General features: G+C 38.9%; 1 protein-coding gene across 1 annotated transcript in view; it reads right to left on the bottom strand.

The window, feature by feature from the left end:
* Positions 1 to 23,256, bottom strand: part of TTC39B (tetratricopeptide repeat domain 39B) — a 142,831-nt gene that overhangs the window by 69,674 nt on the left and 49,901 nt on the right.

Here is a 23,256-nt window from a genome sequence, read left to right as displayed (position 1 = left end):
AATCAAGAAAAAAAAAAAAAGAGAAGATTCAAATAGGCACAATCAGAAATGATAAAGGTGATATTACAACCAATACCACAGAAACACAAATAATCATAAGACTCCTATGACCTCCTTTATGCACACAAACTAGAAAAACTAGAGGAAATGGATGAATCCCTGAAAACAACCTCCCAAGATTGAAACAGAAAGAAAAAGAAATCCCAAGCACACCAATAAGTAATGAAATTAAACTAGTAAATAATAAATCTCCCGACAAAAAAAATGCTCAAGACCAGATGCATTCACAGCCAAATTTTACCACATATGTAAACACAAGCTACTACCAATCTTACTGAAACTATTATAAAAGTTGAGGACGTGCAATCACTCCATAACACCTTCTATGAATCCAGTATCACTCTGATACTAAAATCACACAAGGACACCCAAAAAGAGAAAACTACCAACCAATATCCCTGATGATCTGTAGATGCAAAAACCCTCAACGAAATACTAGCAAACTGAATCCAACACACATCAAAAATACAGTTCATCACAATCAAGTGAGTTTTATTCCAGGGATGCAAATAAACTAATTGGCAGACCAATTAGTTCAACATATGCAAATGGTTCAACATATGCAAATATCAATAAACTAAAAACAAAAACCATATGATCATACAATAGATACAGAAAAAACAATTGACAAAATCCAACATGCCTTCCTGATAAAAACCCTCAACAAACTAAGGAACATACCTCAAAATAATAAGAGCCATATATGACAAATCCACAGCCAATATCATATTGAATTGGGAAAAGTTAAAAGCATTTCCCCTAAGGACTGAAACAAATGAGGACACCCACTTTCACCACTCCTATTCAACATAATACTGGAAGTTCTAGCCAAAAAAATCGGGCAAGAGAAAGATATAAAAGGCATCCAAATTGGAAAAGAGAAAGTCACATTATCTCTGTTCTCTGATGACATAATTATATACCTAGAAAGCCCCCAAAGACTCCTTCCAATAGACAGGAAACCCAAAAGACTCCTCCAAAGACTCCTAGACTTGATAAACAAGTTCAATAAAGTCAAGATACAAAATCAATTGTACAAAAATCAGTAGCATTTCTATATACCAATTATGTTCAAGCTGAGAACGAAAGAACTGAATTCCATTAATGACAGCCACAACAAAAATCCTAGGAATACATTTAACCAAAGAGGTAAAAAATCTCTACAAGGAGAACTACAAAACACTGATGAAAGATAACGTAGATCACCCAAACAAATGGAAAAACATGCCATGCACAGGGGTTAGAAGAATCAGTATCACTAAAATGACCATATTGGCTGGGTGTAGTGGCTCATGCCTATAATCCAGCACTTTGGGAGGCTGAGGCAGGCAGATTGCTGCAGCTCAAGAGTTTAAAACCAGCCTGGGAACCATGGCAAAACCCTGTCTCTACAAAAAATACGAAAATTTGCCAGGCATGGTGGCACACGCCTGTAGTCCTAGCAACTAAGGAGGCTTAAGTGGAAGGATCACTTGAGTCTGGGAGGCGTAGGCTGCAGTGAGTCAAGATCACACCACTGCACTCCAGCCCAGGTGACAGAGTTGAGACCCTGTCTCAAAAAAAAGAAAGTGTTTGCAGATTATGCCTCCAATAAAGAACTAACATCCAGAATCTACAAGGAACTCAAACAACTCAACAGAAAGAAACAAACAACCCCATTAAAAACTGGGCAAAAGGCCTGAACAGATATTTCTCAAATAAAGTAATACAAAAGGCCAACAAACACATGAAGAAATGCTCAACATCACTAATCATCAGAGAAATGCAAATTAAAACCACAATGAGATACCATCTTACATCAGTCAGAACGGTTATTAAAAAATCAAAAAACAACAGATGTTGGATTAGAACACTTTTACACTGTTGGCGGGAACAGACAACCCTCTATGGAAAACGGTATGAAGATATCTCAAGGAGCTAAAAATAGCACTATTATTCAACCCAGCAATCCCACTACCTGGTATCTACCCAAAGGAAAAGGCATCATTGTATCAAAAAGACAACTTCACTCATATGTTTATCACAGCACTATTCACAATAGCAAAGTCATGGAACCAACCTAGGTGCCCATCAATGGTGGACTGGATAAAGAAAATGTGGTATATATGCACAATGGAATAGTATGTAGCCACAAAAAGGAATGGAATCATCTTTGCAGCAACTTGAATGGAGCTAGAAGCCATTATCCTAGGTGAACTAAGTCAGAAGTGGAAAATCAAATACCACACATTCTCACTTGTGAGAGCTAAACAATAAGTACATATGCAAATAAAGATGGAAATAACAGGTCCTTGGCACTCCAAAAAAGGGGAGGGAGAAAGGAGGTGAAGGTTGAAAAATTACCTTTTAGATACAATGTTCAATATTTGGGTGTTGGGTACGCTAGAAGCTCAATCCCCATCATTATGCAACATACCGGTGTAACAGACATGCGCATATACCCTCGAATCTAAAACTTTAAAAATAAAAAATGGCATCCACTAGAATTATGAAATGCGGGACTCTGACATGCCACTGGAAATCTGTTTCTTAATATTATTGACTATATAAACAGCATAGTCTTTCTTACTGAAGAAAACTGCTTGCCAGACCAAATTCTGCCCAAGGATGATTCTTCAAAGAGCTGTTCTCATGGCCAGTGATCAGAGGAAGGAGGGGGTGCTGCTGCTGACAATGAGAAAGCACGAAGAACCCAGAAATAAAAAGAAACTCCCCAAGTATCATTTTACTGCCAACTCCAATCCCATTGCGCCAGGCCTGTCACCAGTGCTTTCAGAATCAAAGGAACATACTTTCAACTCTTTCTCTCCACTCTGGCCCTGTTCCTTCAGAAGAAAAAAGTAAGCTGAAAAAGGCCAAAGGGCAAGCACCAACAAAGGATATAACTGTTCTATTAAACGAGAAACTGGTGAATTGATAAACTAGATAATCTGCTCCCTAAATAATCTATGCTTAGACCTCTTACAAAGCCTTCCTCAATCAAAACTGTAACCCTTAGTATTATCTGCAGGGTTTGGGCAATCTTGAGATTCTTTTCTATGTATTTTTAAATTTTTTTCAAAAACGATCATGCACTATTTTAACAGGAAAAAATGTTAAGCATATATTTTGAGTAATTTAAGTTTATATTCATGAAGGGAATATTCAAATATTCATTTATGGAAACACCCTCTGATCATCCCTTTTATATCGCACGTAACTCAAAATAGCTCTCCTAAGAAATATGCAAAAAGAATATAATTTATTCTTTTTAGCCCTCTCCACATGAAGAAGTCAGAATGCATCACTACTAAATGTGTTTCTCATGTTATTTTAGACCTTTTAGAAGTCTTCCAAACTTTCACTACTTTAAAAAAGTCAGTTCTTGGATGTGGTTTTTCTGGCTTCATCTTTTCTGTTTCCTGTATTGATAACATGCTTCAATAGGTCTACTATTATATTCCTGAATTGCTTTCAGACTTTGTACTTTACACATATTTACCATCTCAATCTGGCCCTTAATGCATCTACCTTTGCTAAAAACGAACAAAGATGATTTAAGCCTTATTGAAAGAAGTGGCCCTCACAGGAAGCTAAGAGATGGTGCTTTCACGAATCCTGTAACACCAGCCTTGTTTCCTATCTTTGGCAGATGAGAAAAATGCAACACATGAAGGCTGTGTGAATGGGATATTTGCCAAGTGTCCCTTAGCTCTGTATGGAAAATGAGGAATGGTAAGTTCATTCAAATGATGGATTCATAACTGTTTGAACAGCTTCTCTCAAAAGGTACTTCCCTTTATCATATGTTTTACATTTGTATCAGAAACGGATTAAAATAGAGAATGCAAGGTAAAAAAACTCTGCAAAAAATTGAAACTGGGAAAGATAGCAGTGAATGGATCATAACTTAAAAGGATGATGCTCTAAGTAGACGACTTATATTTAGTAAACGAAAATTTAATATTTATCCATAAACATTTAGGAATGTCATATTCCAGACAAGGTATCAGATGTTAAAACACACAAAATAATAGAGTGCCCACTCTCAAAGATGATACCTGAGTGAGAATAAATTATAAATTCCTGAATCTGAATCTAAAAAATCTAACCAAATGAAAGCAGAATAAAAGAAATGTAATTTAACAACATGGCAAAAAGTTGTGAATTATTTTAAATGAACTTATGAACACAACAGAACATGAACCCTGATACAACTTAAGCTGTACTAAGAAAAGTATAGCATCTAGAATGAAGAAAACAGTAATCTTTCCTAAGTTTCTTTTAATTAACTTTTTTTTTTTTTTTGAGACAGAGTCTTGCTCTGTCACACAGGCTGGAGTGCAGTGGTGCGATCTCGGCTCACTGCAATCTCCGACTCCCAGGTTCAAGTGATTCCTCTGCCTCCACCTCCCCTGTAGCTGGGACTACAGACACATGCCACCACCACACCCAGCTAATTTTTATATTTTTAGTAGAGACAGGTTTTCACCAGGCTGGTCTCAGACTCCTGACCTCAAGTGATCCACCTGCCTCAGTCTCCCAAAGTCCTGGGATTACAGGTGTGAGCCACCGAGCCCAGCCTAATTAACTCTGGCTTTAAAATATTATTATCTCTTAATCAGAATACAAATTCATAAAGGCAGGATTGTATCACAGCACCTAGTACAGTGTTTTGCAGGTAATGATCTTTAATTACACTATTGCTGATTGATTAAATAAAGGAGCAAATGAAGGATAACATCATTCTCCTCTAGTCAGACCAGTCACACCTGGCCTACCTGATGTTCTAGACATACTCTTTTAAGAATATCAACAATGGGAAATGCAGGCTGGGCACAGTGGCTCATTCCTGTAATCCCAGCACTTTGGGAGGCCAAGGTAGGTGGATCACTTGAGAACAGGAGTTCAAGACCAGCCTGGGCAACACAGGGAGACCCCATCTCTACAAAAAAAACCAAACAAACAAAATTAGCAGGCATGGTGGTATATGCCTGTAGTCCCCGATACTCGGGTGGCTGAAGCGGGAAGATGACTTGAGCCCAGGAGGCGAAGGCTGTAGTGAGCTGTGATCCCGTCACTACACTCCAACCTGGGTGACAGAGCAATACAGACGAAAGAAGAAAGAAAAGAAAAGAAAGAAAGAATTGGAAGAAAGCAAAGAAAGAAGAATTGGAAGAAAGCAAAGAAAAGAAAGGAATAAGGAAGCTCCTTCTTTCACTGGAAAGATTCTGGTTGATCCTTCTAGGCCACCTTCTCTGGAGCAAAATCCTCCTCTCAAACGACTCTGAAAAATACATAATACTGTGTATATATAGACTAATAAACATGGCAAAATGTTAAAACTGAATTAAGGGCATTCAGAAATTCTCTGTATTATTCTTGCACTTTTTCTGTAAGTTTGAAATTATCACAAAACTAAAAGTTTTTTTAAAAGACAGCTCACTGGCATGATGATCCTATAACAAAGGGCAGAGACGGGGTCAAGTGTGAGTGGCCACTGGATCTCAGGAACCTGTGGCCAACCAATGCCAGTGGAGAATGTCAAGCCCTTGGGGCCACAGGCACGCCAACTGTCCAGCAGTCCTTTGGTGAAAGAAGCAGCAAGAAGAGAGGCAATGCAAAGACAACAGGAAGAGACCCTCTCCCAGGCAGCAGTCCCTGGACAGGGGCCATCCCTACACCACCTTTTCCTGCACCCAACATCATCTCAGAAGGAGGAGGGAGAGGGAAAACTTTTAAAAAGGAAGATATAGGCCTGACACAGAGTTTAAGTTTTGACTTAACTGGGTATTCACCCCTCCCACATCTCCCAGAAAACCTGAGTCACTCCAAAAGAGACTGCTAGAAATTTGAACAGATGATGTAATTTTTAATTGACAACTTAATATGCTTTTCCGTCCTTAATGGGGATGAAAGATCCAGAGCAAAGGAGAACAGCTGAAAAGAATAAAAGTTCATAAAATACAAAGTATGATTCAGACCCTACTCATTGAGGGGCAGAGCAAGATGGCAGAATATAAGGCTCCACTGATCATCACCCCTGCAAAGAGACCAATTTAACACCTGTCTACAGAAGAAAAGCACTTTTCTAAGAACCAAAAATCAGGTAAGCACTCACGTTACCTGGCTCTAACTTCATATCGTAGACGCTACTCACTAAGAAAAACAGAAGCAGGCTGGGTGCAGTGCCTTACATCTGTAATCCCAATGTTTCCGGAGGCTGAGGCAGGAGGATCACTTGAGCCCAGGACTCCCAGATCAGCCTGGGCAACATAGCAATACCCCATCTCTACAATAAAAAATTAAAAATTAGACTTACGTAATAGCATACACCTATAGTCCTAGCTACTTGGGGGGCTGAGGAGAGAGGCAGCCTGAGCCCGGGAGTTCAAAGCTGCGGTGAGCTGTAATAATACCACTCAACTCCAGCCTGGGCAACACGGGCTGTCGCCCATGCTGGAGTCTCTAAAAAAAAATTGCTTTGTCACTTAGAAAGAAAATGGAAGGTAGTGCTTGCTATCTCTTCCAGCAAAAGAAACTACCCCAACAGATACTGTTTTCCTTGCCCAAAGTCACAGCTAATTACTGACCAAGTTGGAAACTTAGAACCAGAGCCTGTATCTTTTCAAATTCTTTCCGTAGGCAAGCAAATCATACTCCTTCACACTATTTACAACAAACAACAATGGCATGTTGGATTGGCAAGAGATAGGTACAGCTCCTGTTTCATTTTGCTAGTTTTCTTTGCTGATATTTTGATTAAAAACAAACAAACAAAAATCCTTTCCCTGTCGGAGGGTTCTCTTATTTCTACTCTTATTTCTAACAGAAAACTTCTTACCTAATCTATGCATTATTCTTTCTGACCACGGATGACTTAGGAGAAAGCATGCTGGGACACACGTCAGGCCACTGCGGTCCTGTCCTAAGTATGCCAGTCACTAGCGGGCAGTGTAGCTTTGGGCAACGCCCTCACCTCAACGGGCCTCAGTGTCCCCATCTACAAAAGCAAAGCAGCAGTAACAACCTGCCCTATCACCCTCCCAGGGATACCACAAGGAAGGAGCGTGTTCAATTTTGTAAAACCACTTTTTAAACTGAAACATCACATAAACGTAAGGAAATGAAGTGGTGCTGATGTTATTGGTGGAGTTATGGGAGCCAATAATTTCCCATTAGACAGACCATTACATTCTGGCCATTCAGCAGTTCTGCTTAATGCTTCCTGCAGTCATGGTGCAGAGGCCCCCGGGAGGCAGCATTTGCCGTTTACATTGCATCCCTCCACGTAGGAATGCAGATGTTTTCAGACGTAGAGCAAATGCAGGTTTTCAGTGGGAAACTGAATGGCAGGGAAGTTGTTTGTCTTTTCTTTTAAAAGATCACCACCTAAAACAAAGAGTAACAAAGTTTTTCTAAAGATAGTTCTGACAACAAGTTTTCCTTTTATTTACCTCATGATCCATGAAAAGAAGAAAAAAAAGGCTTCTGAAAAGTAATTTTCTCAGACTAGACACTATGTTTCTTCTCTGGGTTCTTTGGATGGAGTTTATAACTCATAGTATAATTATTGATCTACTTTCAATTACAGTGAGTAATCTAGAGATGTCTTAAAAATAGGAACTATCTGTTTCTTAGCCCAGAGATGTTCAAAGACTGCTTGATGAATCAATGATATTCTTCCTGATACAGTTAGCCCCTTGCATCAAATACAGACTTCCTACTTTGCATTTCATGTCACATATGTAGATCATGAAAAGTACCCATGAATATTTTATCACAGAAACCTTCATTCACAAACAAGCAGCTTTCAGTAAATATAAGGGCTCTCCCATAAACATCTATTAGTAGGAAAAACAAATAAAACTGAAGAAGGAGCATATAAATACTCAACTAATTAAACCCTAGAGTTTTTCTTTAGCTCTTCCATATGTGGCTGTTTCCATAGTTGATGTGCTGTATTTATTCAGCCTGTGGTATCAAGCAGGCATATTAAATTGTTTTGCTATACAGGGATGCTATTACTTTAAAAAATAAAAACAAAACCACCTAAGCTAATATTAAGGAGGGGTGATAGCAAATAAATGCTATATATTGGGTCCTGGGTTTGCTGGAATATGGAAGGGCTCAAATTCTGTCCCAACTAATAACTAAGAAAACAATGACTACAGCCCCAAACCACAAGAGAAATTTGAGTCTTGGTTTCATACTTCCTTGCTTTCTAAATTACAGCCACCTATAACGGCTTGAAATAAAATATTCTATAACCCATGAATCTAAAATGATCACCAAAGCAATCTATTCATACCACTTGGTCACTAAAGACTTTCCACACCTGTAGACTCATGAAACATCAAAAGAAAAGTAAACCATGCATAAAATTCATATCAAACCCAAGTTCTGTTTGGTCTTCTGCAATTACCACCTAAGCCTCTCTGGCTAAGTCAGTGAACTTGGGAAGAATGGCACTATTGAGTCATTTCTTACCTAAATGAATCACCGGGGTCACATAACACTTTGGCTAAAGTCTTGCTGTTAGTCTGCAGAGGGGTCTCTAATACCCACAGGCCTGTCTTATCTAACATGTTTATCATGTCTTCAGTGAGGACATAGTCAATATTCTAACTAATATGTTGACGACACAGCCACGGAATGAATAATTCATCTGATGGACACCAGAGTCAAGATTCAAGTAATCTTGAAAAGAATACAGTCATCCCTTGGTATACTTGGAACAAGAGACTGGTTCCAGGACCCCAGAGGATGCCAAAATCCACAAATGCGCAAGTCCTTGATATAAAATGGCATAGTATTTGCATATAACCTATGCACATCTTCCCATATTCTTTAAATCATCTCTAGATTACTTACAATTATCTAACACAATGTAAACGCTATGTAAATAGTTGTTGTACTATATTGTTTTTATATGTATTATTTTTAATTGTTGTACTGTTATTTTTTCAAATAGTCTCCATCCACAGTCAGTTAAATTCTCAAATATGGAACCCACAATACAGAGGCTGACTGTAATTCTAGGAAGAACTCAAGGAGAATAAAATTTGTCAGGCCTCCGTGTGCAAGCACATACCCAGAAAGTCTATAGTCCTGCCTGCCTCAGCTGATTCCCCGGACCCCCTCACCCCCAGCCTCCACCCCATCCCCACCCCCCACCTCACCCCCACCCCCACCATTCAGACCGCACATTTTAACAAAATTGTCACAAGCAAAATAACAACTATACAAGTACAAGATGAGAAGACTCACCTTAACAAAAATTCAAATCTAACTCTTGGGGTTTTAGTTAAGGAGTTTAAGGTGTGTGACTTAGCTGGAAACAGAGAGTGGGACAGAGACCAATAATTTGGCAAGTGTGGTAGATTACAAATGGCCACAAATTCTTTGTATTCCTTCCTGTCAAGAAGTGAGACCTATGGCCCTACTCCTTGAATCGAGGTGGTCTCTGTGACTACTTGACCAATACAACACTCTGTTAGTTTGGAGTCCAAACCTTAAAGACTAGCAGTTTCTACTTCTTATCATTTGGAATACTAAAGCTTAGAACTACACTGCCATGCTGTGAGGAAGCTCAAGCAACAACGTGGAGAAGAGCAAAGCCCCTGACCAACAGTTCTAGCTAAATTCCCAGCTGACAACCAATACTAACTGGCCAGCCAGTTAAGTGAGCCATTATAGCAATGGCTCCTCCAGCTCCAGCTGAGCCACCCCAGGTGATTTCAAGTGGGCAGGGATGAGCCATTTCCTCTGAGACCTGCCTAAGTAACAGATTCATAAGCAAATAAATGATTGTTATTGTTTTAAGTCTACTAAGCTCTGTGGTGATTTGTTACACAGCTATTTTTATGTAACACAGGAAACATTAACAGAAGAAGAACATTACTGCATCATGAGAAAAAAATGATCCATTTGCACTCTTGGCTGACCAGCCTAAACTAGAAATAGTGTCCAATTTGGGTTTTAACCATCTAGAAACTATGACCAGTCAAATGCAGAGATCAGAATGGAGAGAAGCCTGGAATACGTTGCAGGAGGAAGTGACATAACTGAGAAAGTGTAGCTTGGATATACAAAGATGTACTAGGGAGGTAGGGAGAATATTTTACATATTTGAAACACTAGTTTGTAAAAACACTAGAGTGGTTTTATCTTAAGATCAGTGGGTGGGAGGCTGTAGAGAGGCAAAGTTCATCTTCGATAAGGAAGACTTCATTCTAAGGAAGAACATTCTAACAGTCTTTCAGAAAGGAAATGGACAAATGGCCTTCAGAATCAACATGTGCTAGAATATCTCTCCTGAAGTTACTCCCTACCCTCAATTTTCAAATTTGCAAGAATTCCAACTCATTATGGGAGACAAGTCCTGTGTACAACTCTGAACATTCCAGCCCTATAGGGAATTGCTGATGTTGGCGGACAATATTCTGGATCTAAAAATTCAAGAAACCCTTAATTTTTCCATTAACATTGCTGTTCTAAGATGTAAGTTTTCCATGTTCCTTAACTGGCCTGCCACTAAAGCATAATCTGCCCATATGTGCAGTCCTGTCCTTTTGAAAGTGAACAAAAGACATAAGTGTAAATGTGCTGTTAACAAGTAGAAAGCAAGTGAAAAATGTTAGAAGACCTCTGGGCATGAGGCAAAAAACTAAGCATTCTTCATGTTTCATAATAGCATGATACTTAGGAGTACACTGTGACTTTAGGAGAAAAAGGAAAAAAAGAAAAAAGGAGAGGGTTCCCCCAACCAACCTGTGACTAAGAGACATAATCCAACAGCTTCAAGAAGCACAGACTTGCCAACTTTTAGCACGACAGAGTTACAATCAGCATTTTGAGTGGCCCTGGGCAACTGAGTTAGCCTTTGTGCACCTAATTTTCCTCATTTGTAAAGTGGGAGTATCAAGGTCAATTGGCATGGTTGCTGTTGAAGATTTTTCTTTAAAGACAAAAATAGATTTATCATAGGTACTGGGCTTGACACAGAAAACATTTTAAAAAATAATCTAGTTTGTTTCTTCTCCAGTAAAACAGGAAATTGATGACAGAACATTCTAACATAGCCAATTTCCCTTCCTCTTCCACTAAGACTATGAGTTCCTCCAAAGCAGAACCATTTCTTACTTACTGACCTAAACCCAGCACTTACTATAGTGCTGACCACACGCTTCTTGAACTAATTAACTTATTTACAACATCTCTTTCCAGCTTACGCATTCTAGGGATCTGTGGCTTCAGATCTGGGGCAGAATTAATTGCAAGTATTTATGTGTCTTATACGGTTGGCCACAAAGTACTTATACTTCTATAGGAGAAAAATTACCACAATTTTAATGAAATTAGGTAATCAGTTTCTGAATGCCTTCTTCATCTGCTAAAAATGTCTGCTACATGAGGGCAGATGCCATATTTTGTTCAGCATCATATCCCCAGAGCCTGGGAAGAGCTTTGTAACAGATGTAAACATTTGTTGAATGAATGAATGGATGGATGAATGAATGAAATAACTGAATGAATATAAGATCCTTGCAAGTCTAAGTAAGGCAGAATATCCTAATGTTAGCAATCCTTCCTAATTAAATTCAAAGTTGCTGCATTTAGGTATGACAAAATGTCTAAAAATAAAAACAGCAGATGTTTGATCTCTGGGTGGTAGAGAAAAATTCTTTTTTTAATCCTTGATTTATTTTACCCGGCAGGAAGTCAACCAAAATACTGGCACCCAAAGAGCTCATATAATATGTCAGCCTAAGTCAAACAGATTCTGCATCTACAAAGATGACTGTTACCAGTTGGTGTTTAAAAGTATTTTGACTACCGATCTCTGAACATATCAACTTTTAAAAATCATTTCAGCTAATGTAATTTTAAGATGAAGGAACAAGATCAGAAACCAAATTATATGAATCAATTCACTAAAATACTACTACTTTTATTTAACAAAGACAAGTCAGGAACATATGGGGGTTATGGTGAGAATCAAAGATTAACCTATCTTTAGAAAATGCTCAAAACGCACTCACTAATTCAGCAAGGATACAATTCTAGTATCCAGGAAATTCCAAAGGGGGAAAGTGGGGCATGATGACTAAGGACAGATGTTAAGACTTCAGGTTCTGCGTCACACACACACAAAAAAAACCAGCACTGATTCTGACGGCACAATTTAAAAAAGCGGCCGTACAAAGGTCACTTTTTGGTAGCTCACATTTACTGTAATCTGCTACAAAGAGATCACTAAAGCCAGCACAGCAAGGTCAGAGGTGAGGGTCCAGGACAATCAACACATGCTATTTCTGAGGACAAGACACTTTACTAATCTTTAAGGTTCTAATTATCCTAACAAACCACAACAAAATCCTATAATGAAGTCAGCAGAGGACACAAGACAAACAGTAAATACTAAGAGAGGCAGTATCATCCTGCCATTGTTCTGCAGCAGGAGTCTCAGCCACCCGGACGCACGCACACCTTGCAGCAGCAATAAACCAGCCATGGCATCCGGAAAGCCCAGATCCTCTGCAGCAGCCAGTCACACTATTTTCTCCAATTTCAGCACTCACCTTAGGAACTTTTAAAAAGGTGCAGGGGAGGGATAGAGGGGAAGCCAAGCAGGCTTGACATGAAGATCTTAATGAAGACAATGTCATCTAACAAAAACTGCAGGCTCCAGTGAAATTTAACTGTGGTTTAAAAATTTACATAGCCTTCCTTAAATTAAATCCTCATAGATTTAAAGAGAACATTTGAATCATACCCCCAGGAACTGCTAAATAAATACAACATACTCACAGATTTAGAGCAGCTGTAACTTTGAAGGAATGAATACAGTCCCACTATGAAGCTGTCTTTCCCTCTCTTCTACCAGATTTTTTTTTTAAGCCAAGAAAAAGAAGAGACAATCCTTAATTTTAAAGCCAACAAAAATCCTCAATTTCTGTTTTATTCCTTGGTCTCCACTGAGACTCTTAATTCTCAGGCACAAGCAAAGTAGTTGCCGAGGCAGCTGAGAGCATCCCAGGGCTTTCCAGGGCAGAATTTAAGACATGTCAGTTAAAGTGGCAGCTACACTCACTGCTGTAGCGGATGCTTCGGCAGGAAGGGATGCCGGGAGATTTTTTTTCCCCCAATCTCTGCTGCAGCCGAATTCTAATCCATCACTGTTTAATTATCTAGAGAAACAGGCAAGGAAAATACAAATGGCCTGGATTTATAAAAACCACAGAATCTTTTAATGATTTTGCATCTAATCCAGGGACTCATCTCCTATCTAAAAAGGGCCAATAGAGAAAAAAGAAAATGAATGATCTCTTTGGTTTTAAGGAAAATGTAGGCTGTTATTCCCAACTTAGATTTTATAAAATACTAAATAAGAGAAAATCAAATTTTCCCCAAAGTTTTAAGACTAATGCCCAAAAGTTTAATTAGCAAAGGGAATTAACACACATATGACATGACAGTCATACCAACATAGTTGGAAAACTCTACTTTTAAATTAATAATTGATCAACAGTATTTGAAGTGGTTTTGATGAAACTAGAAGATCGTAGGCATAGGAAATATTAGTTCAAAGAGTCTAAGATAGAACACAGTTCTTAAGTTCAGCTGTACTTTTTTGGTTTAAATAAATAAAAAGCTTTCCTGGGGAACAAGGTGGTCAGTGACATCACAAATTTCTTATCTTGCCCCAAGGGCTCTTGCACATGCTAAAATTGAAGCGTTTTTAGCATAAGACTCGCTAATTTTTCTGATTATAAAAGTAATACCAGGGCCAGGCACAGTGGCTCATGCCTATAATCCCAACACTTTGGGAGGCCAAGGCAGGTGGATCATGAGTTCAGGAGCTCGAGACCAGCCTGGCCAATATGGTGAAACCCTGTCTTTACTAAAAATATAAAAATTAGCCAGGCATGGTGGTGTATGCCTGTAATCCCACCTACTCAGGAGGCTGAGGCAGGAGAATCACTTGAACCCAGGAGGTAGAGGTTGCAGTGATCCAAGATTGTGCCACTGCACTCCAGCCTGGGTGACAGAGCGAGACTTCGTCTCAAAAAAAAAAAAAAAAGGCAAAAGTAATACCAGGAAAAATATTCTAGTATCTCCAAATTACAAAATAGTAAATGTCAGGTCTCCATATGCGAGCCTAGAGCCTGAAAGTCTGAAGTCCTGCTTGCCTTGGCTGATATCTCCCACCCCCTGCCTGCGTTTGCCATTGTCCCTGATAGCCTTCCAGACCACCCCCTCACCCAACCCTGCCATCTTAACTGTTCTTATGATAATGTAAATATCTTTCACCCAACCCTGCCATTGTAACTGAACTTGTCAGTCATGTATACTCCTTGCCCTCTACCCCCCACCACTGTAAGTGATCTTACTCTGCAATATCCCCACACCCCAAAAAACTACCCAAACCTATAAAACCAACTCCTATCCCACTGCCCCTTGCTAATGCCCTTTTCAGCCTTAGCCCACTTGCACCCAGGTGAATAAACAGCCACGTAGCTCACACAAAGCCTGTTTGGAAGGCCTCTTCATTCAAAGCGCACGTTTGTTCAACAATAAACTCCTTGGAAAGAGCTTAAAAACAAAGAAGAAAATGAAAGCCAGCCATAATCTCATAACCTAGAGATAACCACTCTTAATATTTGCAATAATGTACTTCTAGTCTTCTTCCTCTCTCTATATATACACATGCACACATACACATGCACACACACCCCTCCACGTGCAAACATACAACTCATGCGGAGGAGACAAGAAGGCTAAATGTATTTTTGATACTACTGTTTTAAATTATCCTTTTCACACAGAATGTTACGATATTTACCCAAAAATGTAACCTATAGTTAACCACCCATATTTCTAAAACTGTTCAAAAGAGTTAGCATATGCAATGACAGTCCATTCCAGATATTCACGAAATGACAGCAAATATCACGTGCGCTGTACTACAAAAGATAACTATAGATTCTTTAGAAACATAAAAAGACCTGGTGTTGTGAAGGTCAGGCTTTTTCGAGGAAGGAAAAGAGAACTGCAAGTCCAACTGCAAAATTATTAGTGTAGTGCATCTCACACCCTAGCTTTCCTTCAATATAAAAATCTCTCATCTCATTTTTCTTTTTTCTCTTTCAAAATTATTTTTAAGTCCAGTTTCCAACTACATTTTTGTGAATAGTATGTTACATGTAAGAGAATAACTGATCTAATGTGTGCAGATCTTAAGTATTTAATCAATTACAACATAGTCTTTAAGAAATCACAAAAGGTCAGCCACGTAGATATTCCTTAAATGGTCAGTTACCGCAGGCTTCTTAGTATCTCCAACCTAAAATGAAACATACTCAGAATCAAAGCAAACTACACATTATGGGTATAACTTCTTTTAAATTAGGTTGAAATTTTTAAATGGCAAAGAATCCCTTAAACCAATGAGAGATCTGACACACAGAACTTTATATACACACACACACATACACAGACTGACCTTTTTTTTTTTTTCTTGCATAAAAGTCAAGTTACCCTTGCAGAAAACTTTCTTAATTACTAAAACAAATAAGAAACAAAAACTTATAGCTGTGTTGCCTACAGGGGAGACAGAAACTATGCCCACACCTTTGAAAAGGCTCATTCTTCAGAGCTATATGGTGTTTTAACATTTTTCATTCTAACTATAACATTCTGCTTATAGGTAATTTTAAAAGACCCCTGCTGGCATGAATATTTTCATTCTAGACAATACAAATTAATAAAGTAATATAGAAATTACTTTATATAATAACAGAAGTTATATGTAAATCCCCAAATACCTCTTCAGTTTTAGGCAATTTCAGGGTTCTTCCAATTTGTTGGTGGCTATTAGGTCTTTAGACTGTTTATTAAATGTATATCATGCATGATTGGTTTAGGCACAAAAATGCACCTAAACCAAATATCACTATGCCTTTGAGGAGTTCTATTCTGTGGTCATAGAATAATGTTCTACAACCAGAGACAAAAGGGGGAAAGAGGAACGAAGGAAACAGAAAGGGGACCAGAGAGACTGATGAAGTTTCAGAACACAAGCAATAAAGAAGTTTGCCACATTTCAAAAGACAAAGCTCCCAAGTGTCTGCTTTTGGGTGTTTTATTAGTCATCTTAGGTTCCTATTTTTATCATGAGGCAGATGAAAAGGGAATGGATGAAGGTATCAGAAAAAAAAACAGGTGTCAAATAAAAGAGGGTAAAAAGTTAACGGAAGGCGATGAGCTCATTGTATCCTTTGAGATTCTGACAGCTCATTTATACAGACTTCAAGTGAAAAGTGGGTCGGCCCATCACAGAAAAATGGCAATACAGACACCAACAATTATGGATAGTGTTTACTCTGCCCAAACATTTGGACTTTATTCATGTATGCATTTGAGTTTATGAACACAATCAGCCACAATCATTTTTTTAAATGCTCATTCCAAAAGATCCATTAACTAACCATTTGAATAATCACAGCAATTATCATTGTGCCCTATACTCATTCAGAACTCAATGATGGCTAGATTTTTTTTTCTTTAATGTACTGCAAATCCTAGCAGTCTACTCTCAGGATCCATCTACATTGTCTTAACAGTACATGCTAGGGTCTAATGTTTGTGTCCTTCCAAAGTTCATATGTCAAAACCTAACTCCAAGGTGATGGTATAAAGAGGTGGGGCCTTTGGGAGTTGATTAGGTCATGAGGGTTCCACCCTTGTAAATAGGATTAGTGCCCTAACAAAAAGACTTGAGAAAGGCTTGAGGGAGTCTCTTTGCCCCTTTTGCCTTCTTCCTTTTTTTTTTTTTTTTTTTAAACTCTCTCCACTCTTTTTTGCTTCCTTCTGTCATGTAAGGAAACAAAGAAGTCACCATCTATGAGGAGTAGGTCCTCACCAGACACTCAATCTGCTGCCACTTTAATCTTGGACCTTGCAGCCTACAGAATTGTGAGGAAATAAATTTCCATTGTTTATAAATTACCCAGTCTAATGGATCTTGTTACAGCAGCCCACATGGACTGAGATAGTATATTAATTTCACACATTCATTTTTTCAACAAATATACACTGAGCACCTACTATGTGACAAGCATGGTGCCTAGGTGCCAAGTACACCATGACAAGCAAAGTAGATCAGACCCATCGTTATAGAACTTAGAGCTCAAAAAAACAGGTGATCAAAAAACAAGTGGCAATTAGCTGCAAAATGAGAAATGGAGTGACAGACACAAACAAGATGCCGAGACAGAGAAATGGGGGAAGAGTAATTATTTTGGTGGAATCATTGAGAAAGTGGGAGGATATACCAGCCGAGAGTAGAGGATGGCCAGCAAGAAGTCCTCAAAAGAGAGAGCAAATATGCTCAAATCTGGAGGAGCAGAGGGTTACTCAGACAAAACACTGGATAAGGCTTGTGGCAGGAGGGTCACAAATGAGGGCAAGAGCTGCCCTTCATGAGGCTGAAGCAGTATATGGGAGCCCAGCTACACCTAAAGCCTTATGAACAAAGGTAGACTGGGTCTTCAGCTTTACAGACATGTAAACTCACGGATGGATTTTTAAGCAAGGAAGTGCTTAAAAATCCATTTAATTTAATCCCATTTAATTTCTAAAAGGGTCACTCTTACCCTGATTCACACAAACATACTGTCAAAAAATAAATGAGACAGTCGGAGAAATTTGAACACAGACAAGTTATGGGAGGAATATTACTACGTTTTAGGTACGATAACAGTCTTGTGACACTTTTATTTATTTATTTATTTATTTATTTAGACGGAGTTTCACTCTTGTTACCCAGGCTGGAGTGCAATGGCGCGATCTCGGCTCACCGCAACCTCCGCCTCCTGGGTTCAGGCAATTCTCCTGCCTCAGCCTCCTGAGTAGGTGGGATTACAGGCACGTGCCACCATGCCCAGCTAATTTTTTGTATTTTTAGTAGAGACGGGGTTTTACCATGTTGACCAGGATGGTCTCGATCTCTTAACCTCGTGATCCACCCGCCTCGGCCTCCCAAAGTGCTGGGATTACAGGCTTGAGCCACTGCACCTGGCCTGTGACACTTTTAAAAAGCAACCTTTGCAAGCTAAAATACAGGTAAAATAATGACACATAAAGCATATAGATTAAATTGAATCATAGTTCTATATCAATGTTAATTTCCTGATCTTGGTATCTGAATGGTAATTATGTCTTTGTTTGCAGGAAATATATTTTAATATATTTAGAGGTAGAAATAAATTATCATCGCTAGGATTTGATTCCCAATAATCTGGAGGTGGGATATGGATGAAATAAGATTGTCCTTGAGCTGACAACTATAGAAGCTAAGTGATTGGTATATAAGGTTCGGTTTACAATCCTCTTTACTTTCTGTAGATGTTCAAAATTGTTCATATTAAAATTCTTTTTTTTTTTTTTTTTTTAAGACAGGGTTTTATTCTATCACCCAGGCTGGAGTGCAGTGGAGAGATCACAGCTCACCACAGATCGACTTCTGGGCCTCAGATGATCCTCTCATCTCGGCTTCCCAAGTAGCTGGAACTATAGGCATGTGTTACCACACCTGGATAATTTTTTGTATTTTTTGTAGAGAAAGGGTTTTGCCATGCTGCTTAGGCTGGTCTCAAACTTCTGGGCTCAAGCAATCTGCTCGCATCGGCCTCCCAAAGTGCCGGAATTACAGGCATAAGCCACTGTGCCCAGCCTAAAATTCTTTTTAAAAATAAGGTAACTTGGGCTGCCGTATGGAGAATAAGTGGGGTGCAGTTGGAAAAGTGGAAGGAGAGAACAAAAGAAGCGGGAACACGCATTAGCCATTAGCCCGCTCTTAAAGTAGTCCAAGTAAAATCATATAGTCACTTAAGCTAATGTAATAGAGTGGAGAGAGAGAAAAGTGAACAGATGGGAAATATATTTTAGAGGTAGAAATCATCAGACTTGGTAATGTGGAAATTAAAAGAAAAGAAAGGAATCAAAGATGTCTCCCAAGCTTCTCACTTGCACAAATGGGTGGATGGTGGGTGGGGACATTTACAGAAAAGGAAAAGGTTTCAGATAAACAAAGCGGGTGGATACCAAGAGTTCAGTTTGGGACATAAAAATTAATGTGTTTGTGAAACATCCTAGTGAGTGATCAAAGAAGCAATGACTGGACCTCTTTCCCATTACAACTACCAAAATAGCCCAAGACAGCAGCACGGAGGAGCAGCCATGTCAAGACCGTTCCTTATGGAGGAGGCAAGGAACTCAGGGTAAGAGCAAAGTCCTGGCTTTCAGACAAAGCTGAGCACCGCTACCAGGGCTGAGAGGGTCAGAGAGGATACCAAGCCTGCAGAAAGGCAACCACAATCACAAAGATCCTGGTCTAGAGCTTCACAGGTCATTCACTTTGCCACCAACAACACCCCGACCACAACTCAGCCTTCCATCTCTGCTGGGACTTCTTGGTAAGATGAGATAATTGGACCAAAGTGTTCCTGAGGAGCTATCCTTCAGTGGCTCTCCTTCAAGTTATGAAATCTTGTCACTCTGTAGCGAAAAGAAGCATTTATAGGAGCTATATCTTAGAACATGTACACCACACATTCTCCCTCCCGCTATGAACTTATATGAAGAACTTCACAGTGACAGGTCTAGACACAACAGCAGACCGTTACGGTAGATCTGATACCACAAAAGAAAATACAAAGAGAAACAAACCAAATAGTAACAAAAACAAGCAAAAAACTCCAGGAATGCTGTTTGCCTTGAGCTTTTTAAAGAACTTTTATTTCCATTTACTATATCATTGACTCTATGACATACAATTTTTCATCATGAAATATCCCTAAGCCCAAGATACATCTTAAAACTGACAGCAGCTTTGACTGCCCTAAATCAAAGTTAAGTTCTTAGGAAGAGGATCTGCATTTGCTTCTGCAAATTACCTGAGGACACCAACAACCTGATCCACTTAAACTTAAATAACCTGCCTGAAGTTGTTGGGGGGTCACACCATTTATATATATCCAGACTCTAAACTAGCTTAGGATTCAAATTCTAAAGAGCACTAAAACATTAAACACAGGTTCACAATACAACTCACCAATTCCACTTCTACGTCTGTATGACAGATAATTTAAAACACGTTCATACAAAGACTGTACACAATTGTTATAGCAGCATTATTCACAATAGCCAAAAATTGGAAATGATTCAAATGCCCATCAACTGATGAACAGATACATAAAATGTGATTATTTATGCAAATGAATATTATTCAGTCATAAAAAGGAATGAAGTGCAGATGGTCCCTGACTTAGGATGGTTCAACTTAGAATTTTTCAACATTATGATGGGTTTGTAAGGATATCAAATGCATTTTCACTGTATTTATGATGAAGTTATCAGGATGTAACCCCAACATGAGTCAAGGAGTATCTATCTGTGCTAATACACTCTACAACATGTGTAGACACAAAAGTATTTTGTGTCTACACATTAGATTATTAATAGAATAATACTTTTGTGTCTACACATTAGATTATGATTAGATAATTCTATTTATATAAATATTAGATTATTCTATTTATATAAAATATCTACAAAAATTAAATTAGTGGTTGCATTATCTAAAGGTGACAGAAATTAGATTAGTGGATGTCCCAGCTAAGGGTGGGAATACAGAATTCTATAAAAGGGCACAGATTTCTTTAACAGATGATAAAAATGTTTTGAAGTTAGATTGTGGTGATGGTTGTATAATTCTGTAAATACATTAAAATGCATTAAACTGTACACTTAAAATAGGAATATATAGGAGATATAAATTAATATTGTAATAGTGCTGTTTTAAAAAATTATCTGGGTGGAGAATCTCATTAAAGGGTTTTTTTTCCCTCCCTCCCTAATACCAAGGTTGAAATATACACATTTCCTTACTATGCCTTTCTGCATGATGATTTTATTTTTCCTTTTCTTTATGCAAGGCCTCCCATAAAACTCCTCATTGTGTTTTCTTCCTTTCTTAGGAATATATAAGATAATAATACCAACAGTATCTTAGGGCCAATAAAATAACCATCAACTTGGTTAAGAAAATCGAATTAAGAGAGGGCAAAAACTCCCTTTCCAGAGCTGAGTAACACATTACCTACAGGGGAAAACTGGGGCCAAAAACACAGCAGAGAAAAATGAAAACAAATCTAACTCTGCCTGTAGTTACTATTTACAATTTAACCACTCTGAAGAAAAATATCAGATGTTTTCCACTATCATTCATTAATATTCACCCTTAATTAAAACAGACAAAACTATTGTATCACCAATTGATCTAACGTAATGAGGAAAAAAAAAATGGCCCTAAAAGCCTTACCTCACTCTAATCTGCAATGTATAGTTCAAAAGAGAAGATGTCTCCACTTTGTTAGAAATGTTACGATGCAAAATATTTTTATACTACACTTGATCTTAGACAAAAGGCCAAGAAGCGATCAAAATTTTTTTATTTCCATTGTAAGCTTCTAATTACCTGGCTAAAAATACCTGCCTATTTCACCTTCTATAGGTAAGTACAAATTCAGAGCAGTTCTTGAAAATAAACATGTTCATTCCCATTGTACTCACACCACCTCAGGACTCCATTGAACATATATGGATTTCTATGTAAGGATAAATTCAAAATTTTCATAAGATACTCTGGAATATAAAAGACCACTGCTGAGAATATGTTAAACCTGCATCTGTTCTAACAGTCTTTGTACATAAGTTTGAGCTGTCTTCCCTGACTTCTCTAAACTACCATGAAAAGAAAATCTTAATTAATCAGTGCCTGACCAGGCCTCCTTGTTGTTATTTGCTCCATTGCCCCCTGCAGTTTTTATAAGAAAGATGTTAATCAAAAACACCCCCAGCCAGGTATAGTAGCTCATGTCTGTAATCCCAACACTTTGGGAGGCCAAGGTGGGAGGATCAATTGAGTCCAGGAGTTCAAGACCAGCCTGGGCAACACAGGGAGACACTATCTGTACAAAAAATAAAATCAGCCAGGTGTGGTGGCACCTGCCTGTAGTCCCAGCTATTTGGGAGGCTGAGGTGGGAGGAGTGCTTGAACCCAGGAGTTTGGGGCTGCAGTGAGTTGAGAATGCTCCACTGCACTCCAGCCTGGGAGACAGAGTGAGATCCTGTCAAAAAAAAACAAAAATGAAATAAAACCAAAAAACACCAAATCACCATGACTGTGTTAGTCCACTCTCCCCACTAGACAAAGCCAGGAGTCCTCCAGGACCCAGCTTCATTTGTCCAGGGCCCCATTGGTGTTTCAAACCGACTGCTCTGTGCTCTGGCCACTGTCCTCAGAGCTGTTCACCTGGCATGTCCCTACCTCTGAGCCTCTGCATTGGCTTCACCAACTGAAATGCCACCCACCCCTTGAAATCCAAAGCAAATGCTAGCATCCCCATCTCCCAACCAAAAGATAGCTTACTTTTGGAGTTCCCAAAACACTATATTTACTCTTCACATGCCATGTCACAGTTAAATTATCAACAGATTTATTACACTCACCATTACATTGTCAGAGATGGCAACTGGGCACTAACACTGAGAAAAGAAGACACTCGATCATCAGAGTACTAGAGGTGCAAACCAGCATGAACTGTTAATCAGGAAGCAAGAGACCACCGCTAATCTGGAACTGCATATTATTTGTGACAAATTTCTCTATATCATGTGATGGGTCTAATTTATAATTCCTCCTTAAGAGGTCTCCTATTTATGCCAAACAGGTCACAAAGTTCACAAACCATTTTAATTTCTTTTTATCTTGTTTTGTTTTTTTTTTGAGACAGAGTCTCGCTCTGTCACCCAGGCTGGAGTGCAGTGGCAAGATCTTGGCTCACTGCAACCTCTGTCTCCCTGCAACCTCTGTCTCCTGGGTTCAAGCGATTCTCCTGCCTCAGCCTCCCGAGTAGCTGGGACTACAGGCGTGCACCACAAAGCCAAGCTAATTTTTGTATTTTTAGTTGAGATGGAGTTTTGTCATGTTGGCCAGGCTGGTCTCAAACTCCTGACCTCAGGTGATCCGCCCACCTCAGCCTCCCAAAGTGCTGGGATCACAGGCGCGAGCGACCACGCCTGGCCTATTTTAATTTTTAAAAAGAACATAGTCAATGTACCACTAACTTTTTTTTTACACCTCTAATT

The sequence above is a fragment of the Sapajus apella genome, unplaced genomic scaffold (assembly GCF_009761245.1).
Source record: "Sapajus apella isolate SASKATOON/1434 unplaced genomic scaffold, GSC_monkey_1.0 scaffold42, whole genome shotgun sequence".
Taxonomy (NCBI): domain Eukaryota; kingdom Metazoa; phylum Chordata; class Mammalia; order Primates; family Cebidae; genus Sapajus; species Sapajus apella.
This window is presented reverse-complemented; position numbering and strand designations above follow the sequence as displayed.